Here is a 21,367-nt window from a genome sequence, read left to right on the forward strand (position 1 = left end):
GGAGATAATGTGACAATAGAAATTGGGGCTACTCTGTTGTTAAAAATGTCTCGAATGTCATGAAATACTGGTGTTTTCGTCTAAGGGGTATTAACAAATATTACTGTTTCAAGTCACAAATAACCTGAAATAACGACACTAAACGCGCTGGGGCAACACAATGGAAGCCAAAAACATTGCTTGCTTCAATCCATACCTTGCCCCGGGGCAGCTCTAATGTCGGGCATTCTTCATTGTTGAGGGTGAGTTAAGGTTGGATGGCTTAGGGTTAATAAATGCACACATCGGGCAACGCTCCCAGCAGCCACTTCTCTGTGCCAGGGGCTATGGTCCAGGGGTGGTTAAAGTTAAACTACCATGTCTGCAGTGGGTGCGGGGAACGGGGTCATGGGCCACGGATCGACCTTTGTATCAGAGTGTAGGCTGCAATGCCGGGCATTCAAATGGACGACTTGGATTGGAGCTCCCCCCTCCTACACATGGACTCCCTGGTCAAAAGGATGCTGTTTGCCTAAGATTGCCGACAGAAGAGCAAACATGGGAGGGAAGAGACGAAGTCCAGTTAATCCTAAACACTGCTCCGAAGGGCCGCTTCACCGAAGGCCCATGCGGGAGGCGAAGGCTCTCAACCGACTTCCCCTTCGTACAAACCCTCACAACCAGGGTGACATGGGACATAGGCCTACGCAGGCTCCTGCAGAGAATCTACACATGTGCAGGCCGCCCCTATAGCGATAAAGATCCGCAGACACTGGTCATATAGACCATGTACCCTTATAGAGTGCTCTCTAGAGAATACACACATGCAATGACCTTAAAGGGCCAAGCGACCATGGGCACTGCCCCTACAGAGGATGTACTCCTAAAGAGGTTAAACCAAAGAGGTGATGGCTGGAAGGTTTAGACTGAATCTTTACCAGTGGCGTTTCTCTGGGCAACCTTCCAGACCATCGTTCTTCGCCTGCCAAGCTATTACAGAAGGGGAAAAACCATATGCAAATCAGGAATGGTCCCACCCCAATAGGGGCAGTCCAGCCATCACTTTTTTGGTTTCAGTTTGTCTCCCTATGTGAGAGAGGGTAATCCCCAGACGTGGGTCCCTTGCTCGCTGGCCATATGGAACCAAGCTGCACCTCACTGAGAAGCCCAACAAGGCCGAAACATGTCTGGGGTTGCAGGGGACCTGGCCTAGCAGTTCGGGCAGGGCTGGTCCCATTGGTGGCAGTACCTGACTGATTTGTATATGGCTGGACCCCTTTTGCAATGGCACAGATGGGCTAAAAACTGTGGTGTGGAAGGTTGCTCAGAGCAACCCCAGTGGTTCAGATTAATTCAAAACCTTCCACCCATCACTTTTTTGGTTTCTCCTAAAGAGGTTGACACAACACAAGGTATACACCTATGGAAAGAGCCTGAAGGGATAAGAAGTACCCTCTCCTTCTACTCTACACAACTTTGGAAAATCAATCCAGGGTAAAAAGCACAAATAAGGATCACACTTTTGTGTTGTGAACTAGCAAAGTGAACATCCACACACTAAACAGGAAAAATCAACAAATTGGCGCCACTCACCTCCTGAGGACCCACACTACGTGGTGAAACACGTGTAGAGGTTTCTCTTGATCAACTTACAGAAGTTCTTCTTGAAAAATGTACACTCGAATCTCTGAATGTACTGACTATTATAAAAACATCAGAAAATGAAAAAATGAACAAAAAAATGAAAAATTGAATGTATCCTCTTTCCTTAGCGCATGAAATTTAAAGATCATATTCAAAGCTATATTTGTACTACTGGGCAAACACAACAGTGTATCTTTAGTCAAGCGACAAGGACGCCAAAACTTACAACCAGAAAACTCGCCAAGAAACGGAGTGATTGTTTGTGATTACATCAACATAATACACCTATGCAGACAATGTATCTACAGGAGCATACGTCCATGGACACTGCCCCTGGATAGGATCCACTCCTAAAGAGAATGCCACTGCACAGTGTATACATCTATGGATAACATAATACAGGCTGGGACCTATATGGGGCATATTCCATGAAAACACTGTTTACAGATGGTGGACTCCTCTAGAGACTCCCCCTACTTCAGATATATGCACCAATAGAGACTTCTTACACCCACACCCACACACACACACACACACTGTATCTACAGAGGATATACGTCTACCAAAAGTCTTCCAACAGGGGATATTCTGCAATAGAGACTACTTGGATGCCACAACACTGGCTCCGCCTCAGTGGAGAAAACGATGGCCCTCCGGTGGCAACATAACACCGCACCACTTTGACTGATCATCAATCACGGGCTTGTTGCTCGCGACACCTCAAGCCTTTCGGAATCCATCCTGGAAATAACCTTGCATAAGTACCCCCAAAACCACTTCATCAGAAGCTCCACCGGTCACATGTCAACACTTTTGTGTGTCTCTTCTTTAGTAACACTTCAGCCTACCTCTGACATTACCCCTCTTGAACATAGTGTGTGTAGAGGGGTCTCCCAGGGAAGCACATGGTCAAATTGCAGATGGTCCCAAAACTCTGCACCTCTGCTTGCTTTGGGGCTGAAGCTGTCGGATCCCATCACCCTGGCACTGAAGATGCACTTAGTCACAAACTAAAGATAGCCCTGAAAATGGGCTGCGTAGTCAGTATAGTCCTACATAGTCGTGCGCACCACCACTTGCAACAAACAATGGCAAAGCCAACCGTTTTGGCTTTTGTGTAGGCATGCGATAGGCACTGACACAATGGTACCACCAGGCCACTAGGCCATATGATGGAAGTAGCTGGCAAACGGTGTTCGTACATGGGCATATTATGGCAGTGCCTGGCAAAGGTCAATCTAGTGCCTTTACAAGGGGCACGACTTTTGGTTTGCCAATGTTTGGTTTAATAGGAGTTCAGTGCAAGAGACAGATGGAAGGACACACATATAGCTTATGAGTCAAGTGAGTGAAGGCACACTAGTTTGAGACATGACATCAGCTCGTTTATAGCTTCAATTAAATTATTACCGTTCGAGGTATGCTTAGAAATAACACCGGCACCCACTGGAAAGCAAAGATACAGCTGAAAGGGTGTTTTGGATGGGTACGGGTAGGTAGCGGGTCCATAGGGACTAGCCTGGCTATGAGCAGTCAATGGGTCGATAAAAAGCTAAACCAAACGCATAGGCTGTGCGTTCCTCCTCACACATCCTCTGACTCCTATCTTCACTTTCCACAGACATAGTTTCAGCTTCTAGGCAACGCTTCCAGCACCACCTAACAGCCAAAACTAAAAAAGATAACCAGTACCTAATGCTGGATGCCCAGAGCCAGCTGTTGCCCCGCCATGCGGAGAGAAATGTGTGATGGAGTACCTAGTACGTACACCTTTAAGATCAACCCAGAAAAGTGCATTACCGCTTAAAAGGAACGAGGTTTAACAATCTTGTAACACTGGAGATCTCTTTTGGAACCAGTCACTTTGGCCCCCTCCTTCCCAGCATCCCCCATTCCCAAAACGGCCTGAAGCCATGGATGACAGCGAGTGCGTCACTAAAACGATAGAGTATACTCCCCTCGAGGGTACATTTACAGACGCACGTGTGTGTTTATCGACCAAAATCAAAGTCACATCTTTCTGGCGTGTCAAACAGGCTCCAATGGAACTTCTGGGATAGGAGGCAGGTGGGTTCCTTGTGGAGTTGAGTGTCTGAGTCGTGGCAGTGCCCGCGGGAGGCGAGGGGGAAGCCTGTTCAAAGATTCCCTGTTCTTGTTGCAGCCTGTTTGCAGCGCCTCACCTCTCTGCATGGTTTTTAATTTGCAGGATCTTCCGCCTGAGTGTTACATTTCAATTGTAGGGTTGTCACGCCTGGGTTTTGCACGGGCTTGTTACATGTTAACCATCAACCATCAGGCGTAACTTTCTGTTGTGTTGATGCTGTGCCCTTGTGGAACCGGTGCTTAATTTGTCCAAAAATAAGTGCTAGGGCCCAAATTTGTTCAAGCACTCCTGTGACACTGCGGGTGGGCACCACTTCTGCCACCACCCATAGCTGCTCCCCACAGTGTTGGCATATTTGGGGTTACACTACAGCTCGTGCCTGCTCATTGTGGTTGATGGATGCACTGACAATCACCACTTCATAATTCAAGTGAGTCTGAGACATAAGTGCCAGGGCTCAAAAATAAGTACCAGGGCTGAGCCCTGGCAAACACCCCCACAGATTAAGCAGTGTGTGGAACTAAAGGGCTACTGCTCTGCAGTAGTGCAGGGATGAGTAGTGACTAAACGTCTTACTCAGCCCCACAATCCTGCTAAGCAACAGTGATCCCGATCATACAGGTGAAACAGGAAGCGCCCAGCAGTTCTACTTCCTTCGCCTCTTTTGATAGTGCAGGCCGAAGGCAGGCAATATCTTCAGGAGGGGTGCGAGCGCATATAATTGCAACACAAACAATAGTACGGTGGTACCAAAATAAATGACTGTTCAACTAAGGTTCTAGAAAATAGGAACTTTAATAAAAACTATCAATGCAAACAACTAATAAAAAATACTATGGGCCTCATTACAAGTGTGGCGGTCCGGAAACAAGGGTGCCGGTAAACTTACCGGCAACCTCTTTTCCAAACCGCCACACTACGAGTTTGCCTGCCGGGGCTGCTGCGCCTGACAGCCAGGTGCAATGGCCCCGGCAGGCAGTGTTGCCATGGAAGCACCGGTGCCGCTGCTTTTGAGTACCCATTCCCATGGAGTCGTATGAGACTCCATGGGAATGGGGACTTACGTTTTTCAGCACCTGACTTCCCGGGCCACTGTGACTTGTAATGTCCCGGTGGCACCGGGAAGATAGGTGCCGGAAACGGCGTTACGAGGTCGGCGGCAACCAGCCGGACGCATCGGCGCGTTACCGCTGACCTCGTAATGAGGCCAGTGGCCGAAGTAGGTGGGAGCGGTGCTCCTATACTTTTTTAAATTACATTTTACTGTTCCTATACTTTTATTTTAGAAATAAACCATTCTGGAATGGTAGGTTTACTGTTCCTATACTTTTATTTTAAAAAGAAACCATAGTTGAAGCTTGCACTGCACTGAATGTTACTTGAATGTTCTGCTGGGTCGAGTCAGCATTTTATTATGGGTGAGTTGATATTTTACAGTGCGTCAAATTGGCTTTCGAGGCGGGTTGAGATGATGCTTCTGCTGGGTCGAATTGACACCCGGGATAAGACGAGCTGGGTGCTTCCACAGCAACGGGCTGACGGTCGAGTCGCACCAGCGATGCACTTCACCGAGTCGAGTCGTGATAGCTCGAAGAAGCAGGTATGTGGTTCAAAATACTTTAGAGTGCCAAACACAGCAGTGCAACTTCTGTAGTGGCTCGAAGGGAGACAATGTGGTCAAGCCATCTCGAAGATGACTCGAGATGGTAAACAGGGTACCAGGATGCATCTGAACTTCCGGGTTGCTGGGAGCCCAATCCAGGGTGTGTAGGGACAAGACGAGCCCTTAGTTCCACACTTCCTCTGCAGGGCGTTTGACTGGCACCTGCAGGGGGGTCCTTCACATCAAATGGGCAGGATCCTGGGTCCAGTGCACAGGCAGCAGAACACCCTTGGTCTACAGCAATGTCACCCCAAATGTGCCCTTGATAAGGGTAAGCAGCAGAGCATTCCACTGCCTCGGAGCCTTCCGTCTTCACCTGCATGTCAGAGGACTTTGGAATAGAATGTATTCACAACAGAGTTCCCGTGAATCCTTCTTCTCAAAGACTGAAGGTTAATCAACTAAGGAGAGGGTTTCTTTCCCCTAAAAAGGCAACATGGTACAGGGTATTGGGTATTGGTCCAAAGAAAGCCTGTTGCCAAGGGTCCAATCCAGATTGTTGTAACAAGTGTCCTTTGCCTTCTGACATTATACCCAGAGTGAAATGTCTACAGAAAGTAGAGCGGTGTAGGAAGTTGTAGAATACCATCGCAGAAACCAAGATGGTGCAACCCCTCCCCTGCTCGCTCATTTGGGCTTCTCTAACTCCACCAACTTCCCGTGTCTCCTGGTCATAGGTTAGAATCAAAAGGTTCGAAATACAATAGGGTCGAATCAAAAGGACCGAATACAAAAGGTTTGAAAAAAATTTATTTTAATATATTTTTTTTGGGGGGGGGGCAAACGTCTGTTTTTGTGGTAAAAACCACTTTTTTTTTACCTATACGGAAAGCCCCAAAAAATATATAATTTTAAAAAAAATGGAACCTTTTGTTTTCGGTCCTGTTGACTTGACCCTATTGCATTCAAATCTTTTGTATTCGAACCTTTAACCGGACACCGTGTCTCCTGACTTCAGAAGGAATCCAGGGATCAGCAGCCTGGTATTCAAGTGGCTTTGTAATGTCAGGACTCTCTTTGAAGTACTTGTTCACAGAGGACCTCCTGGAAAGGATTCCCATGCCCTGGGAGGAAGGTGTTCCCCTTCGTCAGGGGGATCAAAAGAGCAGCTTCCTAGGCATTGTCCCACATGGCTGGTGTGGAGACGCTCGGGCCAAATATTAATGTACATCTGCTCAGTCAGAGTTGAGGTTCTGCTCACCAAACTGACACTAATATGGTACTCAAATGTTGTGCCTGTATAATTGTGTGACCCCAGTAATCACCATACCACAACAGGCATGGATTATATTTACAGTTAATCGTGCCACCAGGCTAAGGTACACAATTCTTATGTTTTGATGATTAAAAAGCCACACAAAATATGTGTTTCAGCAACTGTCAGGAATGCACATGCGTCCATTAAACCTGCGCTGCTGCCACTGTAGGGCTGATACGAGGGGTGTCAGGAGACTGTCTCAGCGAAGGCACGTGAATGTACTTTCATTTTGTCATGGAACATTATGAAGGGGGGGGATCTGATTAACAGAGCTCCCTCTCAAAAACAGAATTATCTGCATCATTTAATTAATACAAATCCCAAAAGGTTAGGCTATTTAACCCTCACAGACAGTCTTCTGTTATACCTTGTTTATTCTAGTCATGAAAGTCTATTGAGAGTGGTCACATATATAGGCATTTTGAAACTCTACACTGTACAAAGGCATACTAACATGAGGGATATGTGACTTGGTCATTTTCAACACATAATTACGTGGAGGCGTGTTGAGTGACGCCTGGATTTTGAAGCTTTCATCCTTGTGTGGGATGTGGATTTTTTGAGGGGCTTAGGGGGTGTAGGCACAGAGCCTAGTCTGAGGTTAGATGGTCTACCTTATTTATTTAAAGATTGGTGGGTTGTGTGGAGGACAGCAAACCGCTTTCTGGAAGTACATCCCCTTCTCACGTATAGTGGCTGTCACCAAAGATGGCATACATCCAAAGAGACTGCATAGCTCACGTGCCACGCGATTGCCTCCGAACATATTGCAGCCAGAGATTCACAGATTCTAACTCCAGCAGTGGCCGCTCAGCCCTTCCTCCTTCTGGGGTAGATAAAATGACCATCAATAAATTTAGGTAATAGCTATTATCACAATTCTTAGAAGCAAGAGGAACCCAGCATGAAGCGCTATATAAAAACTTGATAGTACTATTTTATAGCCGGTCAGATAGCACAGCGAGTAGAGCGCTTGCTTTGACATCTGTGCAGAGCCTGCCGACGCAGGTTCGAATCCCGGCAGAGCCAAAATCAGCCTTTCATCCTTCTGAGGTCGATAAATGAGCACCACAGACACAATGGGTAATAATAAGCAGCGCTCAGATACCTGAGGGCTCATAGCGCTATATAAAATGCAAATTATTATTATTTACCTGATGAAGAGCAAAGTGGACAAGGGGGTAATAGGGATGAAGGTGTGTGGGAGGTGGGGTGCATGCCCCTTGTAAATGGTAATGTCTGTGTCTGGGGTCATCGTGCGAAACCCTAGTGCGGGGCTCATTGATTCATGCTAAGGCCAACTCCTAGTGCCACCAATTATTGCTGTGGGCAATGCTTGTTTGAGGCAGTAATACACAGAATGTGGGCTCCACACAGTCGAGCTATCTACAAACTACTCATTTTAATGTTTCTTTTTTTCCTAAATCACCCTCTTTTTATTTATTTATCTATTTCTTCACACTTATAGAGCGCCCACAGCCCGGAGGGATCGTGGCGCAGTTACAGACATCATGCTTAGTTACATAGTACATTTACATAGTTACAGAGGCAAAACATTTTTCAACATACAGATGAAAGTTTAGAGGCCTAAGTATAAGAGGAAGGAAGAGGTGGCGTTCGGCAGGAGAGGATGTTATTAGTTGAAGAGTGTTTTTTAGCATTTTCCGGAAGGCAGGGAGGGCGGTCTCTGCTCTGAGAGCGTTAGGTAATCTTTCTAATATTGTGGGTCGGCCCGCATTGGTCAGAATGAGATAACCTAAGTCCAAGGTTACAAAAGGAAGCTGTCTGAACTTATTTAACCTCTTGCTCAAAGGCAAGTTAGCTATTCAGTCCCTTTTAACTAAATAATGGTCTAGTCAATTTGCAATGGTCTAGTCAATTTGCAGAATATGAATTTAGTGAAATCCAACATGAGTTTCGACCCCTACATAAGTCTTCCTCAGGGCTTTAACACAATTGCATACAATTACATACATAGTGCATTAAACATGGCATCATGGAAAATGAAACCAATCAGTTATATTGGCCCAATTTAAAAGTCAATTGCAGAATATAGAGTGAAAGAAACAATATCAACACAGTTTTTGCACATAGAAAAAGATAAATAACACAAAAAAAGTTGTGCAAAAGTACCAGAAGAGAAACAAGCGATAAAACAAAAGATAATGGTTAAATGAGTTCTGGTAACTTCCTAGTTTGAGGCAGTGTCTGCTGTCAATTCTTGCTTCCCTATGTTGACCATTTAGCGCTGTCTGGTGTGGTAAAAATGATTTGTAGAGAGGGGTGCAGGCAGACAACGTATACATGTACCTTATGCTACATAGTTTTAACTCATAGTTGGTGCATCAGTATCACCTTTGGCTGTGTTTCATAGGTAGACACAGTAGTTTGCGTGATTGGTGGCTATATAGTTTTGTCTCAAAGGTGGTGATCGTCTCCGAGGATAGTACCACACAACCAAATGTCAGTTCCCTTTAAACTGCATAGTAAGTGCCAGAGGTGACATACCTCACCCTGCCAGGATTACACACTCAGGCTTCCTGGCAGACTTACAGTACTGAACTAGTCATTGAAATGCCCATTTACACCAAAGCTAAAAAGTGACATGTACATGCACTCTAGGGGTCCCAGGCAAAGCATTGCAACTTTTACGTTAGTATAGTAGCATCAGGGACGTCATGTGGGGGTCACCAGGGGACCCCTGGCTACCCCTAAAAAAAAACATGTTTTATTGTTTTATTTTGTTTTGTTATAATTGTAGCTACTGGGCTGTGGCCAATGCCATGTGGCTCTTTGTTTCCGGAGAGGCTGGCTTTCTTGCTCAGGCAAAAAAAAAACAGGGGTTTCCACAAGTGTAATACTTTGAGCAGTGACCCTAAACAAGAAGCAATAGGAATAACAAATAATTTGTCTTTCTGGAATTCTATATAATAATTGCTAGACTCCTTAAAGGTTTATTTCAGGCCCACTTCAGTCGGTGAGTCACTGATTTAGTCTGTTTTTAAACACCTCAAATTTACAATGCAGACAAAAACTTCAAAAAAGCATTTAGAGTAGAATAAGCATCCATTTCGGACTATGTATTTTTCTTTTCGCAAGTTGCAGTTATAGCAATATTATTTTCCTGCCTCTGTCTCCGTTGCAATAACACAAGACATTCATTCTCTGTGTCCTCGGTCACTTGCCAAAAATCTTTGTGCTGAAAAGCTTGTGTACAGTGTAGACATTTTTGACCATAGCACATAAAGTTGCCCTTGATTTCATTGTGCCACAATTAACGCTTTGTTGTAATGTATCTATCTTTCCTATCTCCCTGGCATGCTGGTCAGGGTGTTTGTTTGAATGTACGAGGTAACGAGTGCCCATAGTACGGGATGCCGTGTGAGTGCACTGCTTTCTCTGCGCTACTCTAAATTCTTTAATACAGTTATGAACCCTCCTAGGGGTATGTATTTTGCCAACCTCTGAAGCCTGAAAAGAACATCCACGCAGGCTTGACATGTGGCCACCTTTGCACCAGACCTGCAGATGACCTGGCCTACTATTAATTGTCAGTTACCAGTTTAATGGCATCCACTGCAGAGTGTAATTTGCTTTCTGACTTTGAAAACATTCAGACATGCTCATTTTACTATAGCAGTAAGATGGCTATAGCCGATAAAATAGCTCAGTGGGTTGAGCACTCGCTGCTGTGATGTGTGTGTGATCAGCAGGTTGCAGGTTCAATCCTGGAAAGGCCAACTCAACCTTTCCTCCTTCTGAGGTTGATAAATGAGTGCCAACACAGGTTGGGTGATATTGTATGTATATTCGTTCTATATAAAGCACTTAAGCGTAAGTGCTATACACATCAGTATCATTTGGCCTTGGACCTCTGTTTGCATTCACAGTAATTTGGTAATATGGCCCCATACACACTGATATTAACAATACATATGGTGATCCATTCTTGTATGAAATGTTTATCACATTACAGTGATATCATAACCATATTTTTCGTAGTGTACTTAGGAGCAATGCTATGTGATAACACTTCCTGTTTTGTCAAGGGGTGAAAGATTGTGTTCCATCGCTTCCCGTGATGTCACTTCGGGGTGGGGTCAAATGACTGTGATGTCATCAGAGTTCAAGGGTGGAGGTCAAGGGTTGTGTATTGTCACTTCCGCTACCTCTGTCATTTTGGTGAAATGACATCCCTGTGTAGAATCCAGAAATTAAGTTAAAGAAACTCCTCAATCGGATTGCAGCTCATCAGAGCAATATAGCTTGGTCCGGATCTATGTGATTATTGCGACGGCCAAAAATGCTGACTTTTAAAAAAAAAAACTTTACATCACATATATATGCGGGGGAGACCCCCTGCACCCTCCCCATATTAATATTATATAGATATAGCCCCATTTATATATATGTGGAGTAGGGGGGGGTTAAAAAAAAAGAAGTCCGCATTTTCGGCCGTCGTAATTGTGAGTGCGACATTTTGGTACGATTCCCTTGGTCCAGGCATAAGCCTGGCAGAATTTAAAAGTGAAAGCAAACGGCACAGGATTTTGACACCATAATTATGGCGCTCTCTGGGTGTGCCTAACCAATGAAGAGGCTGTAATCCTTTCCTGAGATGGCGCATGCGTATGAGACATGCTCTGTCTCGCTCGCATGGTACTTCTCCAAACCCAAGCCTACAGACTTGGCCAGAATATCAATATTTTGAGGGGGCAACAGGGCGTGGCTGGTGTGTTTCCCATGGAAATGCTCACCTCTCAGTAGGACTTGTTCTGTGGAGGTTTACAGATGTTGTGTACCCTTTGTTGCTAGATCTGCGGAGTAACACGTGAACACGTCATGTGATAAACGGTTCGATGTGCCGCCTGAGAAAGATGTGATGGTCACATGACATGGGATGACGCCGTCGGGAAAGACCACGTGTGTAAGAGGAAATAAAGGGAGGAGCAAAAGCGCGCCGAGGCAGTCTTCGCCCCTACACTGCATCTACTCTGGGAGTCCCTGTCATTGCGCTGTGGTGCCAAGTGACCAGTCCACAGGGCATTGCCTCCCCCACGCAGCAACACAACACTGGCGACGAGGATGGGACCCTTTTTGCAACTCATATTGCGATGAGATTCGCACAACGGGATTTGCAAAAAGGATATATTTCCCCCGGATATATTTGCTCCATGTCTCCTCTGCCACATCCTCATTCCCCCGATGCCTCTCCAGGGATTCCCCTCTGGAAACCCCGTCCATTATCACCCTCACCCGACTAAAAGTCTTCCCGCTCACATTTTCCAGGGGACACCCAGAGAACCCCTGCAACTTCTCCCTAGCCGTTCTCTTCCCCACTTCCCCGCACCCTCCATTACCTAGTCCGCCCCCCTCCCCGACCCACTACTACACCTTTTCTTCCACTGGCCTGGCCTGTCCTGTCCCCTTTCGATCGCCATGAATTACGCAGAGGACGTTTCACATTGGTTTATGAGGGAATACAGAGGGCAAACCTTGAAAATTATATTTTTTCTGTTAACTGATATTTATTGAAAGTTTTTATGAATACAGGTTTATTGAAAAAATATCAACCCCAAAAACATACTGAGAATAAGGGCAGGGGTTAAAAATAGTTGTTTTTAAAACATGAAGGAAAGGTAGGAGGAGAACGCGTGTGGTTTTAGGGAGAACACCCCCAAACTGCAATAAAGGGAAAACAGGGCTTGTCAACGCAAACCGTTTTGGCTTTCTGTACGCAAGTGCGCGACATCTTCCAGTAACCGTCATGATGCACTACCCTGCACCATAAAATGGCAACAGCTGGCAGATGGTGTAGTGGGCATATTATGGTAGGGTGACCAGATATATATTTTTATAAATGGGACAGACCATCGACATAGAAGTAGGACTAAAGTAAACACAAATAAAACCGTAGTCCTACTTTTATGTCGCTGGCCTGTTGCAGGGTGTGGGAGGTGTGCTCACAGGCACACTCCTCTCATTGGAGGAGAGTGGCCAGGAAGGGGAATGGGGATGAAACGGGGGCTTGAAAAGTATTCACGCCCCCATTCACTTGCAGGAAGAGTCCTCATTTCAGAATTTCGAAATCGGGTACCGGCAAAAACCAGAACCGTAGGCACCCAACCTTCCAAAATCAGGACGGGGTTTATAAAATTAAAAAACTCCGGGGACCCCTGGATGGAGGACGACTTCCCAGGACTGTCCTGGGAAAACCGGGATGTCTGGTCACCCTATATTATGGTAGTGCCTGGCAAATGGCTACCTAATGCCTACGCAAGATCGAAAACTGTTGGCTTTGGCAATGCTTGTCTTTAACAGGAATTCAATTAATGGAACACAGGAGCACATGTAATGATACACCTACATTTTTGTTGCACCCGGGGCTTGTTAATAGCTGCAATTAAGCCCTTAACTGCCTTAAGATTTCTCACAAAGCACATAACTTCCCCAAAGAGGTGGGGGGGTGTTTGGGGCAGGTAGAGGGTGAAAATGACCTTAGTCGAGCTCAGATGTTTTTCAGGAAGATGTTTCTTTTAGGTGAAACTGACGAAGAGAAACGCAAGGCCAGTCTGATGTCAGGGAAAGAAATGCGCCTCACTATTCCCGCGATGCAATTCCCCAGTGCTACGAGAAGGCGGGAAAGCATCGCCCCCGTTTAAACTCCAGTTGGATTCTCCCCACCCGTGGGCGGGGCCTAGCATTGGAAGCTAAAGGCTACGCGGCAGAACTCCAAGTGCTCTTAAAAGCTGAAGTCATTGTGGTTTTTATAAAAAAAATTAAAAACCTCTGCACTAAAACGTATGCTAGTTTTAAACGTATTTAGGAAAAGTTGTGCATTTTGGATACACGGTAAACGATACAAACACAACTATACATTTTGATTGGTCAGATCAGTATGGAAGGGTCAGTTTAGGCCACAGGCCTAGAGTAGGAAAAGAGACGGGGTCAAAAGACTTTGGGAGAGGAATATCCCAGTGACAAACGAGAGGGTTCAGCCTGGGACAAAGGCAATGGTGCAGGAGGTCAGTTTAGGACAAAGGGCATTGCTGGGACAAGGAGAGTGTTCAGTCTGGGTGAAAGGGGACGGTGGAGAAGTTCAGCCTGGGACAAAGAGCATTGCTGAGACAGGGAGAGAGTCCAGCACTGGCCAAAGGGAAAGGTGAAAGATCAGGCTAGGACAAAGGAGATTGTTGTAACAAGGAGCGCGTTCAGCCTGGGACAAAGTGTAAAGTGAAGGAGGTCATTGTGATGAAATGACGACTGCTCTGCGGGAACACAGGAAGGAGTAAGGTCTAATCGGCCCTATGACCAGGGGTGTTGCTAGGTCGGGAAAAGACCCGGGGCTACGCTAATGTCGGAACTGTCGGGACTCGGGGCTAGCTAGCCTTCTGGTTGTAGCTCCTGAGATTCTATCCGGGGCTACAACCAAAAGACCAGGGGCTATAGCCCCCTTAGCCCCCCCCCTCCCTAGCAACGCCTCTGGGCCCTACACTACTACTAACCCAGCAGTGAGTTCAATCATAACTGTGAAACAGGCAAGGCCCAGAGCGCTCTCTTTTGGTAGAGCGGCCAAGGGCGGGCCAGACCTTCGAAGGGGTTTGAGACGATAACGGGAGCAATTAGTACAGTGGTTCCAAAGTAAAAGACTGCCCAATCAAAGTTCTATAAAAACTGGGACTTTAATAAAACAATGAATGCAAACAAACTAAATCACAACTCTAAAAACCTGCCCCTGTAAAAGAAACAGAGAATGCAGACTTTGATGTGAAAATGCACTCAGGGTGTATGGGAAGGGGCCTTCAGGCAAAGATTTCTGCAAATGTCAATGTTCAAGGATATGTTCTTGAAAAAAAGGTAAAGAAGGAGGGGCTTAAAAGTCACTATGATCCCAAAAAGGGAACCAGGGGGACAGGACCTCTTCATATTAACTTTAAGACTTTTCTTTGGTGCTTGACAGCGTGGACCCAGGCTTCCAGGAGCTTTAGCTGTGGTCAAGCCGATGTCGAGATGTTCAAGTATATGCAATACCACGGGAGGTCAGCATCAAGTTGGTTTGAAGGTGCGGCCTTCCGTAGGGTTGAGTCGGCGTTCGAAACGATGGATTCCAACGGATTCGGGACAGCAGTGGAGTCGGAGGCAAGATGGTAGAGTCTCCGGCTTCCAGCAGTCGAGTCAGCTGTCAAGCCAGTTGCTCCCATGATGTTGAGCTTACAATCAGGTCGAGATGAGTTGGTCCGCTTCAATGTGTCGAGCCAGTGTTTGGATGGCTCGAAGTGTGGAAATCAGTTCAAAGTCTTGTAGGGTGCCGAAAGCAGCACTGCAGGTCCTGTGGCATCTGGAAGTGCATCGAGTGTGGTTGATCCGGCTCAAAGATGTTTAGAGGTGATGAAAAAGGATTCCAAGCTACTTCTGGGTTGCTGAGAGGCTAAAGTCAGGGGGTCGAGGACAAGGAGAGTCCTTCAGTTCTACGCTTCAACTCCAGGGAATTGCCTGGCTCCTACATGGGGATCCTTAAACTCCAGTGAATAGGATCTGGGTTCAAGCACAGCCAGCAGAGATGGCTTGGTCCACACCAGTTCACCCCCCTGACCCCTGCTACCTGAGGTCGGTGAGGGTACAGAACTTGCCTCCGCCATTGATGGCTTCTGTTTTCACCTCTCAGGCAGATAAACTTTAGAGTACACTTTACTCCTGGGGTCCGATACACCCTTCTTCTTGTCTTGAGAGTCCAATAATGAATCAAAGAAGGAGGGGGTATCCTCTACTTAAAGACAGAATGTTACAGGGGATTGATCAAAAGCAAGGGGGCCAATCTAGATTGTTGTAACAAGTGCCCTTTGCATTCTGGCTTCATACCCAAAGTATTTTGTCCTGCTGGAAAAGGTGGTAACAGGATGTTGTAGAGAGCTCTAACAGAAACTAATATGGTGTAACCCCTCCTTCTCTCACGTGGTACTCTACTCCTCCCCCATCCAATGACTGCTGACTTCAAAGGGACTCCAGTGGTCAGCACCATGGTATGAGTGTGGCTTAGTCATGTCAGTTTTGCCTTTGAAGCACCCACTCCCAGTAGCTCTCCCGGTGAGGGTTCCTGTGCCCTGGAGGAAGGATTTACCCTTCCTGCCGGATGGTCAAAGAAGAATTTTCTTTGCCATTGACCCATTTGACAGTTGTGGAGACACCCAGGCCAGACAGCTAATACACATTGCCCTGTCGTAGCGGAGCCCTGCTAACAAGCTGTCACTAGAATGTTTTCAAATTGCTATGGCTGTATAATTGTGTGACTTTAGCAGCCACCATGTCCCAACCAGGCATGGTTTATCTTTGGGTGTAACGTGCCACCAAGCTGACTAGGTCACACAATTATTATAATTTGTAATAGAGGTGCAGACAGTTAAAAAACGATTTCTGCCTGCCATCACTTTGTGTTCCAGCTACTGTCTGGACTGCACATGTGACCTTTGAACCTTTGCTACTGCAACGATGGTGCAGAGGGTGACAAGAGACTATCTCGTCAAAAGCACATATCTGCACTATCATTTATGCATGGAACATTTATGAACGGAGGGTCTGATCAGCAGACCTCCCTTTCAGAAACAGAATTATCTGCATTATTTTAATTGATAGAAATAAAAAAAAGCTCAGACTATCCCACATTGACAAGATGGCATTCTGTCACAGTCACCCTAGGACAAAAGTCAGCATCGGACAAAGGGGGAGGTGAACAAGGTCAGCCTAGGGCAGAGGGAACTGTCCAGGGGAAGTGCAGCATGGGACAAAGGGAAAGGTGAAGGCGGCGAGCCCACGACAAAGGGCTTTTTACATTTTTACAAGGAGAGAGTTCACCCTGGGACAAAGTAAAAGGCGCGTGAGGTCAGTCTGGAACACAGGAGAGTGTGCGGGGGTTCAACTGGAGACAAAGGGGGGGGGCGGATACAGTTGAACCTGGGCCAAGGATTATAGATGGGGTGGTTACTGTAAGATAAGCGAGGGTCCCGCGGAGAACAAGGAAGCCAGGATGGAGGGCCTCTTTGGCAATAGGTGGACGTCAATACAGGGAATGACTCTTCAAAATGGAGGGTACTCTCCCCCCCCCCCCCCACCAACACAGACACCACTCCTCCATCTTCCCACTGACTGCCTAAGGGCAGCGATTGCTCGATTTCGTCTTTATTTACCTTTCCACCAATGCGCAATAAAACACAGACGATAATGATGTGTGTGCTGCAATACATTCACCCAAGGGACTGTGAAGCCATTGTGAGGGGCACACGTCACTGGAGTGACACAGTTCGGGTGGGAGCGTGGGACAGCGGGAAGGCGGAGTGAGGCAGCGTGCCCCTTCCTTCGGACACGCGTGGGCCATAGTTCCCGCCCAGTGGCGCAACGACCTTTGCGCAAACTGGGCTATAGCCCCCCTCAAAATGTTGGGCTATCATTGTGTTGACTTGACCTGACTGACCCACAGAGCCCTTACCGGCTCGGACTGTACACAGACCATAACTGCATGCATGCATTTGTTATTAGGCAACTTTAATCGCGATGGGGTGTTAGTACTTACATGGTGTGGGGAGTGAGTAGAATGGGAGGGGGCGAGGGGGGAGAACAGGAGAGTCCCCATTCACAAAGTGGTTCTCAAGTGGGTGCTTTCAGACTTCAAGGAAAGAGTCAACTGCTTGTAACATTGAAGCAGCGCTAGAATAGTCTCATTAGAAGGCGTAACGAAGTTAGATGCCCCCTCCCCCGCAGTCACTGAAGTTAGCCCCTCTCCCAACATTTGACGGGTAAACCCTCGCCGACATTTTCGCCTAGTTGCGCCCCAGGTCCTGCCCATACTCCTCCCAACCCCATCCCCATCCCCCACCCGTTTAGTCTCCGATGCTGAGGGGTGTTCAAGCAAGCCACTCAAAAATGTCCCGCGCTAGTTCCGTACATTTCTCCGAGAATAACTTCGATACGTGGCATCTTTTTTCTCGAAATGCTCTCGCCCCCGTCATACGCCACCCCCTTCCACAGCAATACACATACACCCAACATTACAATGGGCACTCCCAGCAGGGTGGCCCGGTGCAGAATGGGCATGACGTGTGAACGCCCCACTCTGCTTGCCGACCAGCTGAGTGCATCGCCGGAAGCTCGCCGTTCCGAGTGTGACGTCAAGCTCCAGCTGTTGCAATACGTCAGCAACACACACATACACTCTAAACCCACACAAGTTATTCCGTTCGTTGCGTGCCCGTGGCGTACAAGTAAACTTTTCCCCTCCTTCACTCACTCTTTAGCCCTAACCCCACTCACCTGCACAGCACTTCACTGGAACCTGTCGCCTAGCGCCTTTCTTCTGCAGTCTCTCTTCTGCGCGCTGGCTCCCAGGAGCCCCAGAGTGTGCGCTTCCCTGTGAACACGCTATGTGCTGCCCAGGGCGGATCTCCTCCCTCGCGGGCTCCCGGTCCCTCGCCCTCTTTTATCCCCCACACGTGGGGCTGGCTGACGTGGGAGCCCGGTTCGAGCTGCCTCAGACAAGCTTGGGTCTAGCTTCGGGGATTAGCCAGGAGCTGTGGACAAGCCCGTGCAGGAGGGAGGAGAGCGGGAGATAGAGGCAGGGTGGGAGGGAGCTCTGTGAAACAGCGGGGGGAATGGGAGGGGTAAGGGGGGCATAGGGAAGAGGGGAAGGGGACGGACAGGGGGAGGATGTGAGGGCAAGAAAGGAGGACATGGAGGCATCTGGAATTGAAATAAGGAGAAGTGAGGGGTGGTAGTAGGAAACTGTGCAAGTGAGGGAATGCACAGGAGAAAGGGGTCAGGAAGGAAAGCAGGGCAGGCATGGAGGGAAGGAGGGAGAGAGACACCAGGTGAACTCCATGCCCAGTTATCCAAAAATACGGCCCCACGCTGTGCAAGTAGAAACAACGAGATGGGACTGCTAATGCCCAGTGCCCCTCAGGCTAGTACCCGCTTCCTATCTTTGAAGAGTGGCACGTCTTATCAGGGATGTACAGTTTTCAATTGGGAGAGTAATGGCGCTTCTTAGCAGGGATTCCATGATTGGGGCAGTACTGGCCGGTCTCAGCAGACACACACTACTTTCAGTGTAGGAGGGACTGGATGAAGAGCTCTCAGTGGGAGAAACTTGGCACTTCTTGCAAGAAATCCATACTTTTAATGAAACTTCTCTGAAGAAATGTAATATTTCTGGGGGGCAAGAGGGGAGTACTGACGCTTCTAGGACTGCAGTGCTGTCAATTGGAGAGTACCGGCACTTCTAAGTCGGGAGCAAACAAGATGGTGCCTGGAAGTGCATCGGACACTCCCGTCCCATGCACTCCTGGATGCTGCACACATCAGCCAGACAGACAGATAATTCTAATCTTGCAAAGTAAATCATCACATTCAGTGTGAAAAGTGTTTTTTTACAGTAATAACACAATATAGGAGGCAATTTCTGTGTTCAAATCTTCCTTTACATTTAAAGTTAACAGCACACCGCGTTTCGGGATACACATTCCCTTCATCAGGTGCAATCCAATTAAGAAACAAGCTTTCAGTGTATTTGCAGACTGTATTCAAGACATATTTAATTCATTCCAAATGTGAAATGTTAGATCAAGTCAAATCTGTGATCTTCAGTGCTTTTCCTCTCCCAATGAGAGCCAACCGGCAAGCAGTCCGGATCTTAGGTGGTCGGCGTAACTTGCTTGCAATTGAGAATGATATAGTGGCAACAATAAGGTAAGAGTGGCAATGGGTGATAGTGCTCTATAAAAGGATGTTGGCATGCTAGGGTAGTGTCCAAGTATATAGAGCATATGCCCACGCAATTCACCAAGAGATCACGGTAGGCGTGAATTAATTGTGCCCAACAGTTCGAAGGGGTAAATGACCTGGCAGCATCCGTGTAGGAGCCCCTAGTCGATAGAGTCAAGCCTTTGGCATCACATGATGTCCAGTGGCTCTCAAATAAAGGATATAGGTGCAGAGATTAGATGGTAAGCGTGAAACCAAGAATCCCAATGGATGAAGTTAAACCGAGAAGATGAGAGGGAGGGAAATTACCTCAAAATAAACGCCTGCACAGAATATCAGAGTGGCAGGATTGGCTGTCTGTACAAAAGGAACAGAAACAATATAGCAGCTAAAAAGTAGTCAACAAAAGAAGGAACAAAGTAACCATGGGAATGTAAAAAGTCTCCTACCAGTGTTCTGCTAACGTGTAAAATGGAGGAATGCGGTCCGCTGGGGTGTTCGGCGAGCCCAAGTGGAGAAAAATGATAACAAGGATGATCCCTGCAGCTCATGAACAACGTGAATGTAACGAGGATGAAAAAACATATGCAAAACAAATTGTAATGCCAAGCGGGCCAAAGGCTAGCAGTAGTCAACAATAACTGATCTAGACCTTTGGAGAGAAGGGGAATATTAATGGTTAAAGAAATGATCTAACCTTCGTCTAACCTGTATGTCCATAGAGTGTAGCCAAAAGCGCAAACGACGTAGTAGCATAGGCGGAAATGGAGCATGAGTGTTGATTTAAGTGTAACCATTGCAATGGTTAAGGAACATGGAAAGAGGACTAGAAAGAGAAATTACCTTAGTGCTATCGGTAGCCATGACAGCAGAAGGGCAATGGAAAATATAATATCCGCTTGGCTGTTAGTTCTAAGGCAAGAGCGGTGCCGGTAATTGGAAAATATGCGAAACTGGAGAGATAGTAAACTATATCCTTTGAGCGGCGTGTGCAAGCTGAATGGATGAGGAAATACTGAAAATGGCCACCATTAGGCAGTCTGACTACAACTACCGAAAAGATGGGGATTTGTAGTGGATGAAAATGTATTGCTCGGTGAATCGAAAGAGTAAAGTGTGAATTCAGAGTGGATATAACGTGCAAGGCTACTCAGCGCATTAAAGTAGTGGAATGCCTAAGGTACATATATCTATAGGCAGAGTTCTAAAGTGTGGAGGTGTGAGATATTATTTTTGAAACTATATCACGCAATTTGGTGGATGCAGAAACACCTCATAGTTATTATTGTATTGTGTACCTAATAGAAGAGGAAGTATATTCATTGATATCAGAGAGGTATCAGATTATACTTTCATAGACATGAAACATATATATTCTAACCCATATCATGCATAATATATTATCATTGATTCAGATATATTTTTCACCAGGTACAAGGTGTAAGGGTACCCCAACACAGGGGTACCCCTTAATTATACGGGTACCCCTAATCGCGCTCACACCAGAGTAAAGTACGCCCCTCTAGGGAAGTAAGGCCAAGAGTCGATCTTGCAAGAATAACACATTTATTCTTCACAGAAATGAGGATAGGAGCAAAGAACTCTGCTGCCTGAACAGTGTCCCTCAACCGTCCCATTCTCCTGCAGACTAGAGCCAGACAGGAGCTTATATACTCTTGACTTGGACACTGGATACTGGCATGACTCCATCCAAAACTGTCCTTCCATACAAGGGATTCTCCAGTCTTCCTCTCTTTATGGTCAGATTTCTGTTTAGGACATGCTAGCCTATGCAAGAATACACTGTAGCTTATGTTTTTCATCATTTTGCTACATTATGAACATTTATATATACAAATATTTTCCCATCATGCTCTCCATATCTCATTCATTCGACTGATATTTTGATCTGGTTTTATAATCTCCTCAAAACCTTGTTTTTCATAATTCTACATTGTGCGTATGAGCCTTA

At 46.6% G+C, this 21,367-nt stretch overlaps 1 protein-coding gene across 1 annotated transcript in view; it reads right to left on the reverse strand.

The window, feature by feature from the left end:
• SERPINF1 (serpin family F member 1) overlaps positions 1-18,272 on the reverse strand; it is a 55,414-nt gene extending 37,142 nt beyond the window's left edge. The window contains exon 1 of the mRNA XM_069615368.1: positions 17,950-18,272. The gene's annotated coding sequence lies outside the window, so the exon portion shown is untranslated. The remainder of the gene's footprint in view (positions 1-17,949) is intronic.
• Between the last annotated feature and the right edge of the window lie 3,095 nt (positions 18,273-21,367).

This window comes from Ambystoma mexicanum, chromosome 9, assembly GCF_040938575.1.
Source record: "Ambystoma mexicanum isolate Mex_15411 chromosome 9, UKY_AmexF1_1, whole genome shotgun sequence".
Taxonomy (NCBI): Eukaryota; Metazoa; Chordata; class Amphibia; order Caudata; family Ambystomatidae; genus Ambystoma; species Ambystoma mexicanum.